Raw genomic sequence first — 21,680 nt, 5'->3', positions numbered from 1 at the left:
ACCTGGGAACACAGAGGTCACAGTCAGTACGCCGCTCCGTGTGCCTCGCTGTAGCCTGGCCCTCCTCACGTGTCCTCTCTAATGCGCTGATTTCTGGAGTATTAGTCATGTCGTTTCTTTCCTATCTGTTTTATTGAGGCATGGCTGACATATAGAAGGTGGTATATGTTTCTTTGTGTACTTTAATACATTTAAGTTCACATTTAAACTTTAGAGGCCAACTATGACTCATGTACAACCTGTGTCCATTTCTTTTAGACTATCAATAATTATTTCCCTTTTGTTTGCGGTTCGTTCCTCCTCTGCCTCTCTGTAAACCACCCCTTCAGGTCCCTGCTTCTCTGCTTTAAAAAGCCTGCAGTATGATGGCTGGGATGTCACATTTTTGATTAAAGAACATACTCTTCTAAACCCTCTTCCATTCTTCAGAGGTCTCCTTTTGTGAAACTATGAAAATGTCTACTGAACCTCCGTAATGCCATCTCTGTGAGCCACTCCGACGATCTAACTGTATTTGACTCTGTGGCACGCAGAGCACTTCAGTGGTTTCAGTCCCCACCTCTGTGACCATGGCACCCCCGACCCTCACTTTCCCCCACAGATAACTTACACTTGAGTGTCTCATGCACGCACCGGCTACGGAAACCAGCCCCGGGGCCGCGCTGCTTCTCTCCACTTAGGTTTGAGGCTCCAGGATGCTTTGCTGTAGTTCAGCACTAGGTGCCTGGGCTTGTGTGAGTGTGAGTTTGTGTCACTGGCTACAGGGGCTCCTGCTGAACACAGTGGGAATGTGCTCAGATTCCGCTTGACCACACATGGCCACTGGGACAGAAAGCTTAAGTCCATGCCAGGCACCTGGGGCCCCCTCTTTCCTTCCAGGAGCTCCCTTGGGGCAGGTGTGTGTGTGTGTGTGTGTGTGTGTGTGTGTGTGTGTGTGTGTGTGTGTGTGTGTGTGTGTGTGTGGTCTTTGTTAGGATAATAACTTCTTGAGATTACTTTATGAACTTGTCCTGTGACTTGTTTCTTCCACATTCTGAAGTGGTTTTCAGTCAGTATGGTGAGAGAAGACAAGGCCACAGCCACAGTGTTGTTGAACACTGAGTAATTTTTTCTGCACGGCACGCTCTTAGCCTTATGATGTAGCACAGGTGAACACTTGTTTCTGGCGAGGGATAGTTAAGCTTCTGGTAGTTCTAGTCTCAACATCACCCTCCTCTGCCCACCACCAGTGCCTTGAATCTCTTGGAAGGTGCTTGTGCCAGCTCTGGCCTTGCTATCCTGAGATCCACAGCAGCAGCTGTGTTGCTGAGGTGAGGGGAGAATCGGCGGGTGAAGAATCACAGTGTTGCATCAGAACAAGATTGTGACCAGCAGTCAGCAGAGGAGAGCTCCGGAGACAGCCCACAGCGGAGCACACGACTGCCTGGCAGTGAACTCAGCCCACAGCGGAGCACACGACTGCCTGGCAGTGAACCCAGCATGCAGTGGAGCACACGACTGCCTGGCAGTGAACCCAGCATGCAGCGGAGCACACCAATGCCTGGCAGTGAACCCAGCATGCAGTGGAGCACACCAATGCTTTGCAGTGAACCCAGCATGCAGCGGAGCACACCACTGCCTGGCAGTGAGGCCAGCATGCAGTGGAGCACATCACTGCCTGGCAGTGAACCCAGCATGCAGTGGAGCACACCAATGCCTGGCAGTGAAGCTGCCCCACTGTCCCATGGACATGAGAGCTGTGCACAGGGGTCCCAGGGAAGTTAGATCCCAAAGTCACAGTCTCCATTATAGCTTTATGTGGCCCACGTGACTACTACTCTGCATGATGAATACAGTTGAAAATGTTATTCTAGAAAAAGCTAGAGACCTCTTATCTTGCCAGTAATATTAACATGGCAGTCATCAGCTTTCTGTCCAGTGAGACTCTGTCTCTTTACCTTGCAGTAAATGATGATGGCATATATCTCATTGAGTTTCTCTATTGGTATTTTTAAGCAATGGCTATTGTTAAACTCACAATACACCTGGCATCTCACCCAGACACCTGGGGGAATAAATACCCTCATCTGCCTACTATAAAAAGGGCCTACCCATGCATGATCATTTGGCACAGCATGTATTATTTTCATGCACCATACTCCATCAGTGGCCATACTCTATCCTGAACGCTTTGATACATTATCTTTGATCCTTTCAAAGTCTGCCAAGTACTTGATAACACTTCATCATTTTATCCTAAGAAGGCCGAGGATTCCTAGCTCAGGATTTGAATCTGGAGCTGTCTGCCATTGTCACACAAATTCTTAATATAGTAATGGTTTCAGCTATATGACTGAATACAGTCCTTAAAACATTTTGTATTCCTTCTTATTATGGGGGGAAAGTCAGAATACACAGCCTGTCTACATAAATAATGTTCATTAAGTTAATGGTAGGCTAATATACAGGAGGAACACATACAAAGTAACTAAAATGTGTATTTCATTGGGTAATAATCACATATAACTGACCACACATGGCGATATTATAAGTAAGTAGATACTCACAAAATCACCAAGAATTTCTTAGGTACAAATGCAGAGGATACAAATATCTTTAAGATGGTGAGTAAATGTGTAAGAAGACTGTAGCCAATGTGGGAGTTTGAACAGCTCTAGAAAGAAAAGCATATACATTTCTAATGATTTATACAGTGGTTCTATTTCTGGAAAGTTAATCATATATTAGAGACATAAAAACACCTACTTTGTTTGTATATTGAGACAGGGCCTCACTATATAGCCCTGGAACTAACTATGAAGACCAGTCTGGCCTTGAACTCATAGAGATCTATCTGCCTCTGCATCCCAAGTGCTGGGATTAAAGGTGTGCGCCACCATGCCTGGCACTGGGTTGGGATACAAAATAGAAGTTCAAATAAAGTAGAACAGTCATTTTTCTTTAATGAGTGTCCCACAAGCTCTCTAAGCTGGTGAGGAAGGTGGGATGAGTCTACACTGTATGGCACTGTTATGAGTCTACACTGTACGGCACTGTTATGAGTCTACACTACACAGCACTGTTATGAGTCTACACTGTACAGAACTGTTATGAGTCTACACTGTATGGCACTGTTATGAGTCTACACTGTACGGTACTGTTATGAGTCTACACTGCATGGCACTGTTATGAGTCTATGCTGTATGGCACTGTAATGAGTCTACACTGTACAGCACTGTTATGAGTCTACACTGTACAGCACTGTTGTGAGTCTACACTGTACGGCACTGTTATGAGTCTACACTGTATGGCACTGTTATGAGTCTACACTGTATGGCACTGTTATGAGTCTGCACTGTACGGCACTGTTATGAGTCTACACTGTATGGCACTGTTATGAGTCTACACTGTATGGCACTGTTGAGTCTACACTGTATGGCACTGTTATGAGTCTACACTGTACAGCACTGTTATGTCTACACTGGACAGCACTGTTGTGAATCTACATTGTACGGCACTGCTCCACATGGCACAGATGATGCAGGATCCCTTCCTTGTCAATGAAATGCCTTTATACTGATCCCAAACACCATTCATACCTACCATTCCTGTAAAGTTCTGAAAATATCCATGAATCACTGTTGGAATAGGGTTTTAGATTTCCTAATTATCTGGAAAGATTTTACAGCTTCATGCTGTGAAAAAAACCTCACCAATTCCCATCACAGGCCAGAGGTATGAAACACTCCAGGGATTATTCCCATTGTTTATTTACCTACAATAGTTTAGATCTTAAAAATTTATTGATAGGTGATGGAGCCTTTAACAGTGGGGCCTCATGAGAGACAGTTATGTCCCTGGGTGAGTGTCCTTGACAGAGTGGAATCTGGGCCTCTGTGTGTCTTTATGCTGCCCAGCGACCACGAGGGGTTCTCCATCATACACCCCTCCCTCCCCATGATGGGCTGCCTCACTGCAGGTTCAAAAGGAATAGGCCAACCAACTGCACCTAAAACTTCTGAACCTATGGGCCAACATAAACCTTCCCTTCTTAGGCGTGCCTCAGGTGTTTTGTTACAGTAACAGCAAGCCCAACTCAACAGCCTCCTCCAGAGGCCCCTTTCACCCGTTTCGCTGACACACTTCCTCTTTAGCACATGGAGCTCACGTGACAGATCTCTCCTGGTGGTTTGCACTACTGTTTCAACAGCTATACCGGAAAGAGAATCTGGCCTTTTACCTCCCATTAGCATCTTCAAATCCCTCATCTCATTATACTTCTGTTGTATAAATATTCACTGATTAGTTAAAGATTAAATTATTTCTTTAAAATTATGGATGTAATTACTTTGAAATTATTTAAGCTTTTTTGGAGACACTCTTAGCCCTATATTCACAAAGAACATTTGTGTGACTATCTGTTGATTTTTTTAGCTACTCAGAAGGCACTGAAGACAGACTCCTGTAGCAGGAAGAAAGGCCACAGAAGGCAGGCTACATCAGAGGAGACAAGAAACATTTTAAAGAAGGAGTGTAAGCCTGTTGATCATGATTACTGAGGTGGATTCTTTACTAAAAAGGAAATTTTACAAGTCAATCAACCAGAGAATACATGTTAATGACCACAACAGAACTGACCCTTGCTGCTCCCATGTGTTTTGTTACTGTTCACATGGAGAATATCAGGTAAGAAAGCACAGGCCTGAAACAAGAGTGGCCCTGAAGAAAATCTCCCTGCAAGCTGAACTATGTTAGACAGAATTTGGTTGTAAGTATCTGGTGAGCTATTTCACAGGGCCTTTGTTTCTTATGAAGTGACATTTGAGAAAAATAAGCAAGATTTTTTTCCTTTTCAAATATTAATCATGTATGACTTTCTACTCTAAGGAAAGTCTGTAATAGATTTAAATACTCCCGTCATTGAAACTGCACAAAACGAATCAACACTGCCAAGAAAAAGTAAACAGCAAAACACAGGACAAAAGCCACCCCATATAAGGGGCTTTCTGACACTCTTGCCTCGTTAATCCCCAGTCACTCTAAAGAATGGATGTTATGGCCGGGCTGCTGCATATGGGAGCTCTCTTCCTTTATACAGATGGTGTTAAAACTTGGATCCATTGTGTGTGTGTGTGTGTGTGTGTGTGTGTGTGTGTGTGTGTGTACGTGTGCCACACTTAGTGACAATTAGTCCTACTATTCCTTATAAAGTCCCAGACAGTAGAAAAAGGAGAAATGTTGGGAGCATCAGGTCATGGTATCTCAAAGTGTGAGAGCAAATGATCTCTCTGGGTCAGGGGAAGAGCTCTAAGTGAAAAGGAGATTTCTAGCTTCAGGGAAGTGACATTTGCCAGAACCAAGTCCCTGGTAACATAGCATGTGGGGAGCTGGGATGTGTCTGTGTCTTACTCCAAAGAAGTTTATAATAATACTTTTATGAATTCTAATAAGCATGGTATTGCAGACCAGCAATCAGGACAGAAATAGGCCTTGGACAGAGGCCTTTCTCATGCATCCAAATGCAGTAACACACAGTCTATGAAGTGAGGGAGGGCTGACACCATATTCTCATTCTTTTCCCTGCAAGTTCACTTTGTATGTTACATTTCCAAGCATTCCTGTCTTTGGTCTGTGTGGGGCATGCCCAATAGACTGAGACTATGTTACATTTCCAAGCATTCCTGTCTTTGGTCTGTGTGGGGCATGCCCAATAGACTGAGACTATGTTACATTTCCAAGCATTCCTGTCTTTGGTCTGTGTGGGGCATGCCCAATAGACTGAGACGGTTTCAAACAAAAGGTCTCTGAGAGCCCAGGCTGTGTCGACTGAACTTGTGTGGAGCAGCAGTCAGAGCCCAACCGGTGCTGTACAAATTATTAACGCTATTTAGGGTTGGCAATTATGATTAGGCCAGGGTGAAATCTGAAACAACCCAGCAGGAACGTAGAGACTGAAAGGCAGGGTCCTTGCCCCCCAGCAGTCCCAATCAAACTGTGGCGTGGGCCTGACACTGAGAGTCAAGCAAGGAGACGGCCCTCTTAAATGCCCATTTGAACTGTGAGGGCTTCTAGAAAAACTTGCAGGAGCTGACTCACTAATGCGCTGCAAACACTTTAACAAGTACTTTAAATGATGCTCAGCTTTGAACAGATAATTGGCCCAATTCTTCCCTTCTCTGTGTCTGTAGCTCCCATTGAAATCAATGAGCATTGCATATTCAAAAGGGACAGAGAGAACAAAGTTGTAGGTTGAATTAATGGGATAAAGGACTGCAGAGCTCTTAAAGCTTGTGCAATTAAATCGTGGTCTCATACAATTCTCTAGGGTCACCAGCAATTTGCTGGCCTAGGAAAGCCGGCTGACTTCTCTTTCAGAGGTGTCACGATTTATAGAATGCATTTTCTTAGACATCGACACATGGTCCTTCTCAGCTCAAAATCTACCTTCTCATCCAATCGCTTTAGAATTTGATACCTTGGCGTCTGGGATTCATTCACAGACCCTTAGCTCCAGTTTCAATCACCAGTGAGGCAGTCTCTACTGCAGAGTCATGCACATGTAAGCACTAAGGATCATTTTATTTTTCTATGAAATCTTTATGCAGTACACATACTGTGTAAATATGCATTACCTATTTAATAATATATATATATATAATTTTTTTTTCATTGTCTGCAGAAAGCTGTAATTAGTAAGAACTCTGTCACATCTATCATTATATCACCAACATTTGATCTGGTTGTAATTATCAAATATTTTAATCAACAAAATATTTTTCAGTATGTTCAGCTGGATATTCACAAAACCATAAGAATAATATTTCAATATTTGCCTAAGCAATTTTTCTTTTGGAACAAAGAGAAAGAAGGTGTCACTTGCTAACTCTTTTATATGTTAATTTCTCTCCAAATGCTTTCCTTCTCTAATGAATTCTCACAACGGCGGAGCAGGATGCCGTCTTTTTGTATTTTCATTAGAGACACAGAATTGAAGCCCTAGAGAGATTAGGTAACATGCCACAGAATGACATGGAACCGGAAGATGCAGAGCTGAGGTCTGAACCTGCCGAGCCCCCTCCGTCCCTCAATGGCCAAACATAAGAAATGGATTGATATTCAGTCAAGCCAAGTGAAGAACGATGATCAGCGCTCACCCTGGTCTACAGATGAGTGGAGAGCGAGTGTCAAGAAGGCAGCTGCCCAGGACTGCCCCTTCAGAAGTCCACAGTCATTCGAGGGCCTGCAGGTCAGTTCACTGACCACATGAACTGCCCAATCCTCTGTGGATCGACATCGGGAGCCCTCAAGCTGGGACCTTATGTGGCATAAATGTCTCCATTTGCCTTGACAACTGCAGCTCATTCTAGACCCACCATTCCCTGCTCTTGGGTAGGCATGATCTCAGAGTCCAAAATTCCCACTATGGTGATATTTTCTTTGTACTAAAATGTGATTTGTATGTTAATAAATAAAGTTGCCTGGGGGTCAGAGCCAATAGCAAGCTTTAGCAGAAGCTGGGCAGTGGTGGTGCATGCCTTTAATCCCAGCTCTTGGGAGGCAGAGCTAGGTGGATCTCTGTGTGTTCAAGAATACAGCCAGCATGGAGACACATGCCTTTAATCTCAATACCAACCATAGAAGACCTGGAGGTCTGTACAGTCAGGCAGTGACTAGGAGGTCATGTGGTTGGGTTTACAACCAATGAGAAGGCAGAACAGAAACTCTATAAAAAGACAGACACACAGGAAGTAGGTCCCTTTCGGAGAGGAACGGCAACAGCAACAGTGAAGGGTAAGGTTTTTAGCTCTTAGCTATTGCTTTCTTATTTCCCTAAAAACAGATTTCTCAACCTCCTTCTGGCACGTTTCAACTGCTACCCTCATTCTCAAAGTACTTCATTTTTTATACTTGAATCTTAAATCAGGGTAACAACTCCAGTTTTGGAATCACACGTTGTGGATAGCCGAGAGCAGACTGGCTATCCACAAAGACTATGCACTATTACTGTACCCCATCTGGCTAAGTGCCCTGAGCTCTAGAGGCTTTTCCAACCTCACCCACTAGACTGTGCAGGGAATTCATGGAGAGAAGGGACGTCGTTCTAGAACTGGATTCAGGAAGGCATCTGTAAAGGAGCAGGAGGAAGAACAGATTCTTCTGTTGATTGGCTGGTATTGTGCTAGCTGAACCCTTTACCTGTATCCTTCCCCGATTATCCCACAGCCCCTCTGGGTCCCTGTGAGACACAGGCTCTGGTTTGTCCGTGGTAGGAGGGTTATTTGGCTTCAGAGCAGTGAAGCACCTTTACAGAACATTTGCAACTAGACTTTGAGAAGACTGAGATTGGACTCCACCACAGAGCTCTTAAAGACAATACTGCCCAGGGCTTGGGTGACTCTGGAGCCATTTCTGGGGACATTAGTAAGGGGATATCTGTATAATTAATTAGGCGACTAGAATTATGTTTATGATACTGATGCTAGCAGGGGATAGAATATCCTGTACGTGGAAAGGAATGAGAATTAGCCACGGCTTCTCAGCACCTTTACCACATTATCTCTCATTTCTGCAAAAGTGGGTGTGGGGGACTAGGGGAGTTGGAGTGCTGGGCAGTTCATGTGGCCAGTGAGTGATAGCAGCCAGGACATTGTGTCCTCAGCCCCAGGCCCTTCCTGTTTTCACTGCCCTCTCAGGTGGAAACAGCCTTATTATTTCCCCATTGTTACTGTATGAAGAGTGAATATATTCCCCCGAGAGTTTACAAGAATTGTGCCTTGACATTTCCCCAAGTTTTTACAAACCCTGTACATCATTATGATGCCCCTAAAGTCATGTGATTTTTCTTACTTCTCTTTATCCAAGTCTCCAGTTCTCTTCTATTATAGATAGTGTTGGTTTCACTATCCAAGCTTATGAGTATTTGACCACATTTCTGCCTGTTTTCCTCAAGCAGATTCCTCTAAAAACTACAGAGCCTGTAAGTCAAGGCTACTGAGAAGCCCAGTCCAATTATTTTTACAAGACATCACTTCAGCATCACAGGGCCTTCCACACGTGCATTCAATCTTGCACCAACTCGACAGATTCAGGGTATTATTTTGGTATCTACATTGACTACTCATTAGACTAGAGGCGTTTCACTGTTCTACTAGCTGTTCCTCCATCAGTTGCTTCTTTGTACATTTTCTCTCTCGTGTATTGATATGCTAGCTTATCTTCATTGATTGTGATCAGCCTTTCCTACAATAAAACAATCAACCTCTTATTTGTCTATAATGTTTCCCTGGCTCCCCTGCTTGCTCTGGCTGCCTTTTGCTCTCTTGATTAGCAAGTGATGACTTCTAGAGCCAGGCTGCTGTCTCCTGCAGTTCTCCCAGCCAAATGCTTCCTGTTACCCCAATGGGTGGGAAGCAGCTGAAGGCAGAAGCATGCGACTGAATCATTTAATAGTCTTATGTTAGCACACGGTACGGTGGTGAGAAGAACAGCGGGAGCAGCTTGCCATGCGGGGCTCTATTAAGGTATGCAGGCACAGGAAATGAATCATGGATGACTTTCCAGGCTTCCAACCTTCCAACCGAGCAAGCAGATGGGGCCCCAGAACACTAGGAGGGCAAGCGGGGCTCAGGGTAAGGCTGACAAAGCAAGGGCCCCAGCACCCTGAGCTCAGCTACCCAGTCACCTGAGCTGCCTGTACAGGGATCCCGGAAGATGGGCCACCGTCTGGGTGTCCACTTCCCCTCTCTGGTTCTGTAGGTTAGACTAGTTAGTTACTTCCGTTCTTTAACTGGGCTTCAGTTTCATCACCTATAATATGAGCGTGAGGCTGGTATGAGAAAGTAAAGCCACTCTCATTTTATTGATAAAGAGACTGAGGCACAAAGTGATAGAGGAAATTTTCTGAGTGTACCACAGCCAATCATTCTGATTGGTTCTCAAGAGGGAATGAATATGGACATGACTTGTGGGAGCTGGCACTGTGCCAAGTAAGTATCGTGACACAAAGTCTGCAGAGTATGTCACATACACCCACCCTGAGGAGCACACTCAGTGCTATCATGTGATATTATTAACGGCCTCTCCTGCTGTGTGTGCTGTGTGTGCTGGCGTGGCAGAGGAGTGATGCTGAGCACGGACCAGGGGCAGGAATTGCCCCATGTGAGTGGAGAGGATAGGAGGGTGATTTAGCTAGGGACATTCTTTTTTTTTTTTTTTTTTGCATTCCAATTATCTTTTATTATTATTATTATTTTTACAATACTATTCAGTTCTACATATCAGCCACAGATTCCCTTGTTCTCCCTTCCTGCCCCCTCCCCTTCTCCCCAGCCCACCCCCCATCCCCACCTCCTCCAGAGCAAGGCCTCCCCCAAGGACTGAGATTGACCTGATAGACTCAGTCCAGGCAGGTCCATTCCCCCCTCCCAGACTGAGCCAAGCGTCCCTGCATAAGTCCCAGGTTTCAAACAGCTAACTCGTGCAATGAGCCCAGGACCTGGTACCACTGCCTAGATGTCTCCCAAACAGATCAAGCCAATCGACTGTCTCACCTATTCAGAGGGCCTGATCCAGTTGGGGGCCCCTCAGCCTTTGGTTCATAGTTCATGTGTTTCCATTCGTTTGGCTATTTGTCCCTGTGCTTTATCCAACCTTGGTTTCATCAATTCTCGCTCATATAACCCCTCCTCTTTCTCGCTAATTAAACTCCCGGAGCTCCACCCGGGGCCTAGCTAGGTACATTCTAAACAGAGGCCTGGAGGTGAAAGGGGGTAGTACAGTGTGAGATCTACAAGGCTTCTCTGAGAGGAGATGGGTGCCGGTGAAAATCACCAGTCAGAAGAGCCCCCTGGACGTGACTCTTGAAGTAAAAGAGGCTCCCGCAAAGGGCATGGGGACAAGGAACAGACCTCAGAGTGTGCTGACCACAGCCTCGTCCCTTGCTCACAGTCCGGCCCCTCTGCACAGGGCTCTCGTGCCTCGTGGATGGAAACAGTTGGGGGCAGGTGTTCTGGCAGTCCTTTCTTGGCTCACAGTGGATGCTTTCATCTGTTAGTGGGCACTAAGGCATCAGATGAATGGGATCGGGCAGTGTTAGCAGTGCCAAGCTTGCCCAGGAGTAAGATGCCAGGTCCTCATGGTCTCCATCCCCACCTCCACAGGTGGTAATGTCCAGGCTGAAGCCGACTGTCCAGTTATTTAGTCATTCTTAAAGTCCACAGAGCGACTAGGGACTCACCTATCCCTGGCTCTCCTGTCTACTTCATTTAGGGAAGATGATGTTTAATGATGCTTAAAGTATCCTTTGGGCCAGATCATTCATCTCTGCTTAACTACACTCTAAACAGAAATATACATTTTAATCAAAATTTAAACACATTTGGTATATTTCTTATTCTTTCCCAATGCAAGATATTTCTCCCCGGAAATTCTAGAACAGTACTCTGATATTGTCTGACCCATTTCTTCCTATTTTTAAAAACTTAACAAAGTGAAAAAATGTTGATAATGTTTGTTTATCATCTCTCACCAGCACACCTACAGCCAAGCAGATTCTGTTGGAGGGATGTCCATGGCAGATGCAGTGGAGGGTTGAGTCTTACGGTCAGGCAGGCCCTGATTTGAGTCCCTCCATGCTCAGGCATTCAGACTTTGTCCTATGGGTTTGTGTCTGGTGGCCCCAGTGACTTTTAGCAATCAATATGGGAGTGAAAACCAAAGCACGATACTGGTTTCCAGGGCAGTATGACGTGGAAACCCCCTCTGAGGCATGAGGAGGAGACACAGGAATTACTAAGAATAGGAGAGCCACCGAGGGGCAGACTTAACTGGTCACTTCATTCTGCAGCTGATTTCAAAACCAACAATGGAGAGAAACAAGGACAATTTGTGGGTGCAGGACCGAGAGAGACAGAGTGAGAGAAAAACAAGCTCAGCCTCAAAGCCTGGAGAATTTCCTTTACGGGGCATTTTCTTCAATTAAAAAGTAGTGGTGAAAACAGAGAAGTAAAGATGGGAAAGGCAGATGATGTGTGATTAGGTTGTTCCTCACCCCATCATCCCTCTTTCTCCTCCACACAGCCAGAGCCACACACCGTGCTCCCTCACACTGTGCTCCATCACACACCGTGCTCCCTCACACACACACCGTGCTCCCTCACACACACACCGTGCTCCCTCACACACACACACCGTGCTCCCTCACACACCGTGCTCCCTCACACACACACCGTGCTCCCTCACACACCGTGCTCCCTCACACACCGTGCTCCCTCACACACACACCGTGCTCCCTCACACACACACCGTGCTCCCTCACACACACACCGTGCTCCCTCACACACCGTGCTCCCTCACACACACTGTGCTCCCTCACACACACACACCGTGCTCCCTCACACCGTGCCCCCTCACACACCGTGCCCCCTCACACACCGTGCTCCCTCACACACCGTGCTCCCTCACACACACACCGTGCTCCCTCACACAGTGCTCCCTCACACAGTGCTCCCTCACACCGTGCTCCCTCACACACACACCGTGCTCACACACACCGTGCTCCCTCACACACCGTGCTCCCTCACACACCGTGCTCCCTCACACACACACCGTGCCCCCTCACACACCGTGCTCCCACACACCGTGCCCCCTCACACACACCGTGCTCCCTCACACACTGTGCTCCCTCACACACCGTGCTCCCTCACACACACACCGTGCTCACACACACCGTGCTCCCTCACACACCGTGCTCCCTCACACACCGTGCCCCCTCACACACCGTGCTCCCTCACACACCGTGCTCCCTTACACACCGTGCTCCCTCACACACACACCGTGCTCACACACACCGTGCTCCCTCACACCGTGCTCCCTCACACACACACCGTGCTCCCTCACACACTGTGCTCCCTCACACTGTGCCCCCTCACACACCGTGCCCCCTCACACACCGTGCTCCCTCACTACCGTGCTCCCACACACACCGTGCTCCCTCACTACCGTGCTCCCACACACACCGTGCTCCCTCACTACCGTGCTCCCTCACACTGTGCCCCCTCACAGACCGTTCTCCCTCACACACCGTGCTCCCTCACACACCGTGCTCCCTCACACACCGTGCTTCCTCACACACCGTGCTCACACACACACCGTGCTCCCTCACACACACACCGTGCTCCCTCACACACACACTGTGCTCCCTCACACTGTGCCCCCTCACACACCGTGCTCCCACACACCGTGCCCCCTCACACACCGTGCTCCCTCACACAGTGCTCCCTCACACCGTGCTCCCTCACACACCGTGCTCCCTCACACACCGTGCTCCCTCACACACACACCGTGCTCCCTCACACCGTGCTCCCTCACACCAAGGATTTATTTCACAGGATATCATTACTTCGACAACTCAGAAGACAGTGAGTGACTCGAACAACTTTGCTCTCATCGGGTTTAAGAGGAAAGTAGTCAGTAGGAGGCAAAGCAGCCACCCTGTCAGAGCAGACCATGTGTACATCGGGAAGTCTTGGAGGAACAGTGAGATGAAGGGGCAGTTGTGCCTCTGAGAGGTGCTTGCTCACAGAGTACACTTGGCAGTTGCTCAGGTGCCCTGAGGAACACATTCACCTGGGATTTGCTAGGCGTGTCTGGTGGGCAGAATCATACAGCTTCCCCGTTCTGGAGGATGCGCACAGTAGTACTGGGACTTAGCCGGCAAACGGGTGCTGCAGATGTGATTAAGGTAAATACCTTAAGGTGGGAAGACAAACCCACCTTATGTATGGATTGGCCTCAAATGGCCACAAAGGTCCTTAAACGTGGCTTCCACAGGAGCCATACCGAGCCAGACATTGCTGGCTGTGCGGATGAAGGATGAGGCTGTGGGTGAAGGGATGTGGGTGGCTTCTAGAGCTGAAGGACAAGAGAAAGGCTGTGCCTAAGCGCCTCAAGCCTCCACAAGGAGTGAAGGACGTCTCCATCTTCCCCTCTGAGCTTCAGAGCTGCCAAGACTTCATGCATGGTGCTGGGAGCTGGCTGGCTTGAGGCAGCTCCTCCAGAGCACCATGGAGATAGTCCAACCTCCCCCTCAGAACTGAGCTGGACTGGGGAGCCAAGGATGCAGAATCAAGGACTTGACAGAGGGCTCGGGTCCGAGGTGCTGGCAGAACCAGGGTTTCCTGCTTTTTGTAGGAAATGCTTTGCAGAATCCCCACATCAGAAAATGGAGATGGAAGAAGAAGTGGAACCCAGAAAGAGGAGACAGTGCATTTGCCTCCTTTGCCTTGTTCAGGATGCCCGCCCATGCACAGAGAATTAGGCATCTTCTAGTGTATTGAGGACTAAAATGAAATGAGTCCTCATCAGACCACTTAAAGACCTTGAGAGGCCCTTCCTCATTGCATCTTAGAGGGCAAAATGCATGCACACTAAGCATGATTTTTATCATAAAATATTTGAACATTAAAAATAATTTTATTGGCTATGGTTGTTCAGCAATGATCTTGCATACTTGTGAATTCTAATGAAGTAAACACACTAACCAAACCAATTATTTACAAGTGTATTGACATGTTTATAAATACTACATTTTAACAATAAAACTGGTGTTATATTCCAGAAGCATTTCTTTATCTCAATTTTGAAGACTTTGAAATTTTAAAATAAAACTTTTATTTCAATGCTCAAAACAGTTTCACAGGCCAAGGCTCTTTGCCCAAAGTTCCTGACTGGAAAACAACAGCAAAAAAAACCCCTTTTATTATTTATTTATTGAGACAAAGTTCCACATGCCTCAGGCTAGCTGAAAACTCCCTTTGTAGTCAAGGATAGCTCCTGATCTTCCAGCCTCCACCTCCCCCATGCTGGAATTACAGGCATGCACCTCCTGGTTTACTCAGGGCTGGGAATCAAACTCAAAGCTTTATACATGCTAGGCAAGCACGCTACAAACTTAACCGCATCCCTAGTCTGGAGAAAATGTCTCGATGGTAAAATATTAAAATGAGACGCACCCATGGCTGAGCTCACCTATAGGAGCATTTCTTTCACAGTACTCAGATAGCACAGGGAGCTGAGGTTATGGCAAGAATCTAGTGCCAATCCTGGCTGCTCCCGTCACCTTGTGACCACGAGGAGAAACGGATTCATTAACATATGACAGCACTGTGCCAGCATCAAAGAATGGATATGGAAGCCAGAGCTCCACATCTGGCTCTGTCATTGAGAGCTGTGTGGCTTTGGCTTGCCACTTCAACATGCTGTACTTCAAATTCCTCTTGTCTAGAGAAAGCGACACCCATTCGGAGGATTGGGGAGGTGGGGCATTTCTGCGCACTTCCAACAGAGACTAGTGCACAAGACATTCCATATATATTTTTTCAGCTTCAGCAAGTGTTTGTTTAGCATGTGCTGTTGCAGCTGAGTAGTCCTAGTTACAAAGAGGACCACAGGATGCAGTCCTACCCCGAGCCACTCAGGTTCTAGAGGAAGACATGAGCTGGGGTAACTATGAACAAAGTCATGGAAAATTCACAAGAAATTGGTCAATTCTGAAAATTAAAACTGTTTTACTCAGAGCAAAAGTGTTCAAAATAATTAATGTTTCTCCAAATATTGAAAAATAAAATTAATCACCACATTCATTAAGGGCTGATTTTCTACTATGCAATCTCTATGATGATTTTACACAAAGACATTTGTAAGAGAGAAGAAGGCAAACAAGCCGGGCGGCGGTGGCGCACACCTTTAATCCCAGCACTCGGGAGGCAGAGGCAGGCGGATCTCTGTGAGTTCAAGGCCAGCCTGGGCTACCAAGTGAGTTCCAGGAAAGGTGCAAAGCTACACAGAGAAACCCTGTCTCAAAAAACCAAAAAAAAAAAAAAAAAAAAAAAGAAGAAGAAGGCAAACAATACAGAGAAGGGCAGAATGCTAGGCACTTGTAAGATTCTCTTAGGTATGAAGGAGGTCTGCATGCTCACTGTACCTGACCCTCAGATGTGATCTACAGGGGAACACAAACCCACACATCCAGGAGAAACTCACAGGCTCAATGGCAGTTTGGTACTTGCTGAAGCATGGGTTTCATTTTTTTTTTTTTTATAACAAACACAGCTTTTAAGTAAAATTTTGTACTGTTAAATGTGTTGTTTTATTGGTGGAATCATAAGTTATGGTTATGTTTTAAAGCAATTACAGTGATAACTATAAACATTGATTTATTAAGAAGCCAATTGATTCAAATAATGTAGCTTTTGTGCTGAACACAGAAATCTCACATTGTAGCCACAGTCAGGCTGTTTCTAGTTCTGTTTCTATCCCACTGTATTAAGAAAACTCTACATTAGACAACTGCACATTAAACAAATTTTTAAATAAGTCTTTTATAAACTGGTTCATTCTTCAAATAGGCAACTCAGATGCTTAGATGGGAAGAATTGAATTACAGCCTATTTTATTATAAGTATTTATCCAGCATTTCTCTACATCAGGCAGGGTTGCTGAGTAACAGGGAGCCTAGGTTTTGAGCCTCAGATAGGTGGAGTCCTGGGCCAGGAATATTTACGGGAGTTGAACATTGACCTGGTTTGATTTCCCCCCAGTGGTGTGAATGCAGAGTCTAGTCAACCTTTATGGGAAAATGATTTGCTTTTAAAGTTGGGGATCTTCACGGTGGTGATAAATTCCAAAAGTAAACTTTACAAACTTGGCTGTGCCAAGCTGGAAACAAGACGGTAAGTGTGATGTGTGGAGTGGGATGGAGGTGTGCTTAGCCTCGGAGCTGATTTATGAAAGTATAGGTCTCACCCTTAGTGCCCCCATCCCAGTGATCCTGGGAGGACTCTCCAAGGGGCAGCCCTGGGCACTGCGGGAACAGCCAGTAGAAGCAAGACTGTGCCGGCAGGTAGTGGCCTCTTCCTCTGGGGGCAAGAGCTATGCCTCAGGTGGTAACAAAGCAGCTGGGGTGAGCAGAGTCTTCTGCTGACCTCACCACGCCCACTGCTGCTGTGCAGGTGTGCAAGGCAGACAGAGTCTTCCTGCTCATGTGGGGTTTCCTCAGCAGGGAGCTGGCTTGAAGACTGACCGTGGTCTGTCCTACACCTGACTTCCTTCCCAGGCACTCCTCTTTCCCTGGCCTCCACAGGCGCTGGGACACCCTGGTCAGAGCCCTCTCTGACTGCGCCGCTTCCCCCCTGCCTCCATCCCAGTGCCCCAGGCTCTGCTCCGGCGCATCTCATGTCAGTGTCTGCATGGGGAAGAACCAGAGCCGACACACCAGGAAATGTCAGCAGGAAAGGATTTTAGAGATTCAGAGTTCACATGGAATGTCTACTGGGACCTGGCAACCATTTACATTTCCCCCCTCTCCCATCTTTCACCTCCACGTTCTCTTGAGAACTACCACACAACACTAAACAGGAAAAAACTTAAAAGCACTCTCACTGTGAGAGGAAAAATAAACATGGTTCTTTAGGGAACTCTGACCGTAGCAATAAAGGTTGAATTGGCCCCCAACATAAAAGGTCACTAAAGTGCAAAGGGGGAGAGAAAGGATCAGTCACTGCACGTGTGGGCGATGTGGGGAGCATGCTCACCTGGGCACACATGTCTGGAGGATGACGTCAGGAAAGCTCGCCTGGGCACACATGTATGGAGGGTGACGTCAGGAAAGCTCGCCTGGGCACACATGTATGCAGGGTGACGTCAGGAAAGCTCGCCTGGGCACACGTGTATGCAGGGTGACGTCAGGAAAGCTCACCTGGGCACACATGTATGCAGGGTGATGTCAGGAAAGCTCGCCTGGGCACACGTGTATGCAGGGTGACGTCAGGAAAGCTCACCTGGGCACACATGTCTGGAGGGTGACGTCAGGAAAGCTCGCCTGGGCCCACATGTATGGAGGGTGAGGTGGCATTTCCATGCCCTATCATTTTTAGGCAGGGTCTCTCACTCAATTCAGTGTTTGGTGCTTTAGCCGGTTCCCTGCTGAGGAAGCCCCACACGAGCAGGAAGACTCCTGTCTGCCTTGCACACCTGAACCTCAGCAGCAGTGGACGTGGTCGGGGGTTGGCAGAAGTCCCTGCTCACCCCAGCTATTCTGTCACCCAGTTATTTGTGTCCGTTGACCCTGCAGGACTGGGGTTACATGTATATGACCATTCTCGGATGGTATGCGGGCACTGGGCTCAGTACTCAGGTTCTACCAAGCATTTCCCATGGATGCAACTTCCCAGTTCTTCAGTCATTTTTTTAAACGTAGAAAAGGAACCTTGGCCGGGCGTTGGTGGCGCACGCCTTTAATCCCAGCACTCGGGAGGCAGAGCCAGGCGGATCTCTGTGAGTTCGAGGCCAGCCTGGGCTACCAAGTGAGCTCCAGGAAAGGCGCAAAGCTACACAGAGAAACCCTGTCTCGAAAAACCAAAAAAAAAAAAAAAAAAAAAAAAAAAAAAAAAAAAAAAAAAAAGGAACCTTGAAGATAAGCTGGGCAAGGAAGCTCCTGGGATGTAGAAGCAGGAGGAGAGTCTAGGGTTCAAAGTCACCGACAGATCCAGAGCCAATCCCAAGTCAAATTGGGCTATATGACATAGTCTTAAAAATGAAAATTGAACAAATGAATGAACTAATGAAATCAAAAGAAGAAACTCTGGGTAATGGATTTTTTTGGCGTTGGTGTTTAATTTGGTTCTGAAGAAGGTTGCAAGTAATATTCTGAGATGAAGGATTCGTCATAGTTAAGAAAGGGAGCAATTAGAACAGGAAAGTATTGCAGAAGCCTTTTCCAGGTCAGTATGAATAGCAACAGCATTTCAGAGAGAGTGCTAACCCATCATGGGGGTGGGGGGAGACTGGGAGGCGGCAAAGAATGCTACTGAGCTCGAATTTTTGCAGCTAATGAAAAGTCTGGGCCAGGGAGATGGAGGGCAGATGGAGAGATGCCAAGAGAGGGCCGCTCTGTCTTTGAAGTGCATTTTCAAAGGCTAGAATCCAAATTTGAACTTGATGCCTACCAGATGTAAAATGAATGCATCAATACTAAAGCCAAGCAAACAGACGAAAACCTCACAGGTCCTGATAGATAGCATCCTGAACCGGTCACACTGTCAACAGGTGACCCTCAGGTGACTACCCCAAGACTGAAATGGTAAAGGACAGCCTCCCCCAATTTGTGCCACATTATGCAGGACTAAAATATAAGGCGTTCACACTGTGCCTGAGCACCAACAGGACTGTGGCTGGGAGCACTGCCCCAGTCAGAAGCCCCTGTGGCTGGGAGCACTGCCCCAGTCAGAAGCCCCTGTGGCTGGGAGCACTGCCCCAGTCAGAAGCCCTTTGCAGACGTGTCAAGAGCGAAGCCTGGCACTGTCAGCCCGACTCCCTCAACTCCGAGCTACTGTGTACAGTTTTTCAGGTAACCAATTTCTTCCTCTCACCTCTGCCTGCAGGAGTTGGTCTCCAAGGACTGCACTTCAGGAAAGACCTGTCAAATCCCCCGGTTGCTTTTCATTACCGAATTCTCTCTGTGAGTTGTGTCATCGTGTTAAAATAGCAAATTCACATTCAATTGATTTCAGAAGGAAGAAACTGCCTCAGATTAGCCCTTGATTTCCTCCAATATACAAACAAGCAGAAAGTTGTGTGCATGCGCGCGTGTGTGTGTGTGTCTGTGTGTGTGTGTGTGTGTGTGTGTGTGTGTGTGTGTGTGTGTGTGTGGCAGGGCATTTGAGACTTGAACTGTTTGCTTTTTGTGTAGCTTTTCTCGAGAAAACCATGGAGCTGTTCATCTGCACCCTACTGCTCACTTCCTGTTACTCCGCTTCCTGGCAATGGCTTCACTCATCTCTACACAAGCATTTCCCTTCCCTAGTGTTAATGGAAGTCACTCTGGTGGATCAAAGGGAGAATAGGCTCTTTTGTCTTTTTAATTGGTCCTATAAAACAATAAATGAACACACTATGCAAGTTCTATCTAGAAATAAATTTTGGCTTTCCATACTATGTTTCTTTAAAAAAAATATTGTTTAAAAGGAATATAATATGTTGTTTCCTCATTGGACACTAGCTAGGAACTAGACCCATAAACAAGTACATCAAGATTAAAGGGATAATAGGTAATTTTGTTCTTTAGTGGGAAGCTGCTGCTGAGAATGTCTGCGCAACTCCAGCAGAATACAAAGCACAGAGAGCCTCTGCGATGAAGCAATTGTAACCGCAATTTAATGGAGGACAAGAAAGCAATTAACAGTGTAAAGTCACTGATGCGAAGGATAGACCTCGAGATTAGAATCTTATTAAAACAAAGGCTGGGACAACTTGATTATAATGAGTTAAGTTGAAAGAGCTCCACAACAGTCTCAGCGTGCAGATGTGGGGAAGGAAACATAACTCACCCATTATTACACTTGGGCTCCAGAAGGTGTGGGTAGCATTGGGATTTTTTTTTTTTTAATGGAGGGAGGTTTGAAGCAAATGAGCTGACTGCTGGCAGCCTCGGGAGGGCTGAGGTGATCAGTGAAGGACCTTCTCTTGTTACTGTCTGGTCAGGGACCAAAGTCTGACGGGTTTTCTTCCCCCAGCACGGCCCGTCATTCTCTACCTCTGTTTTTTGTTTGTTTGTTTCTTGTTTTGTTTTGTTTTATACCAACACGACTAAGAATGTTTCACAGCCCAGTGTAAAAATGTGCTATGGTTTGTGATAAACTGAACAGTATCCAGACTCGATCCTTCCTAATTCAGTATCTTACGGGAAGAAAATTACACAAGAAACAGTGAGGAACAGAGCAGGGGACAGTGGTTAAAATGACACCAAAATCTGACACCCCTCTTTCCAGAACGAACTAGCAAAACAAAAACCACAGCCCGAAAACCTGCCAGGCTTCCTCGCCAGTCACCATCGCGATTTACGGACTCCCTTAAACTGGTACACACACATCTTTCTAAGGGAGGCTTTACCTGACCCTGAAATGCTCCCCCATCAGCACATCTCTTTCATTATTCCTCAGGGAGAAACCTGGTGCCAGGGAAACTCCCAGGATCCACAAGGACGACCCCAGCTAGGACTCCTAGTAATAGTGGAGAGGGTGCCTTCTCCTGTAATCAGATTGGTGGCTATCCTAACTGTCATCAGAGAGCCTTTACCCAGTAACTGACGGAAGCCGATGCAGAGATCCACAGCCAAGCACTGTGCTGAGCTCAGGGCGTGGGGGGACCCTGTTGAAAAGAGGGAGGAAGAATTATAGGAGCCAAGGAGGTCAAGGTCATCACAAGGGACCGCACAGAAACAACTAACCTGGGCTCATAGGAGCTCATAGACACTGGAGGGACAGCTAAGGAGCCTGCACGGGACCGACCTAAGTCCTCTACATGTGTCAGACAGTTGAGCAGGTCTACTTGTGGGGCTCTTGGTAGTGGGATCAGGGTCTGTCTCCGATCCTTTGGCAGGCTTTTGGGAACTTATTCCTCATACTGGGTTGCCTTACCCAGGACTTAATACGAGGGGAGGAGCTTAGTCCTGCCTCAGCCTGATATGCCATGCTTTGTTGACACCCAGGGGAGGCCTGCCTGACAGAAACAGAGGAGGAGTAGATTTTGGGGGAGATGGCAGAGGGAAGGTGGGGGGAAGAAATGGGAGAAGAGGGAGGAGAAATTGCAGTTGGGATGTAAAAAAAATGAATAAAAAAAAATGAAGTAGTCTTTATTTTTCAAAG

General features: G+C 46.7%; 1 protein-coding gene across 1 annotated transcript in view; it reads right to left on the bottom strand.

Moving 5' to 3' along the window:
* The window catches only part of Atrnl1 (attractin like 1), a 587,588-nt gene that overhangs the window by 23,465 nt on the left and 542,443 nt on the right, over positions 1-21,680 (bottom strand). The gene's annotated exons all lie outside the window — the stretch shown is intronic.

Source organism: Peromyscus maniculatus, chromosome 1, assembly GCF_049852395.1.
Source record: "Peromyscus maniculatus bairdii isolate BWxNUB_F1_BW_parent chromosome 1, HU_Pman_BW_mat_3.1, whole genome shotgun sequence".
In the NCBI taxonomy this organism is placed as follows: Eukaryota; Metazoa; Chordata; class Mammalia; order Rodentia; family Cricetidae; genus Peromyscus; species Peromyscus maniculatus.
This window is presented reverse-complemented; position numbering and strand designations above follow the sequence as displayed.